We start from the raw sequence: 763 nt of genomic DNA, 5'->3' as shown, positions 1-763 counted from the left end.
GTTTATTTATTTTTGAGACAGAGAGAGACAGAGCATGAACAGGGGAGGGTCAGAGAGAGAGGGAGACACAGAATCTGAAACAGGCTCCAGGCTCTGAGCTGTCAGCACAAAGCCTGATGCAGGGCTCGAACTCACGGACCGCGAGATCATGACCTGAGCCGAAGTCGGACGCTCAACCGACTAAGCCACCCAGGCGCCCCAACTTTTCTATACTTGTGATTTTTTTTTTTCACATCAGATGGGTAATGTGCTGACATCGTAACAAGATTTGAGGGAAGCACATGGGACACAACAGTATGAACACCCCAGTCGTCATGCTTATGAACAACAAAGGGGCCTGCACGTTTGATTTTAAAATGCTTTCATGTTTTGAAACTGGTATTTATGGTGATATAACTGTGCTGAACTATATGTACAACAGCTTCTTTAAAGCATATGATAACGTATTAAGGGCAGTATTGATATTATCATTGTATAGCTTAGGAGGCTGTTGCTCAGAGAAGTACTGACCTCTTACGCAGGTGAGCAGGGCTGCTACTTTGGGTCATGCCACACCGGGACTCATGAAGTCTTATACTCATGGATGCCTTCTTCAAAAAAAGTTCCCTTCGGCCACAGGTTTATGCCAGTGGTGTCATCTGAGGACAGAGTCCTGAGCCCAGCCTGGTCCCCAGATAGGTCCCAGTCTCTACCTCCTTCCTTTGGGCACTTTCCTAACTCATCTGATGCTGTAAGGGGCCTTGACACTCACATGTATAGTGAT

General features: G+C 46.5%; 1 non-coding gene across 1 annotated transcript; it reads right to left on the bottom strand.

Moving 5' to 3' along the window:
- Window positions 1-232: 232 nt before the first annotated feature.
- On the bottom strand, window positions 233-337 carry LOC125175896 (small nucleolar RNA U13). The gene has a single exon (XR_007156056.1). It is a non-coding gene; the product is annotated as a small nucleolar RNA U13 (small nucleolar RNA).
- Between the last annotated feature and the right edge of the window lie 426 nt (window positions 338-763).

Source organism: Prionailurus viverrinus, chromosome C2, assembly GCF_022837055.1.
Source record: "Prionailurus viverrinus isolate Anna chromosome C2, UM_Priviv_1.0, whole genome shotgun sequence".
NCBI lineage: Eukaryota > Metazoa > Chordata > Mammalia > Carnivora > Felidae > Prionailurus > Prionailurus viverrinus.
This window is presented reverse-complemented; position numbering and strand designations above follow the sequence as displayed.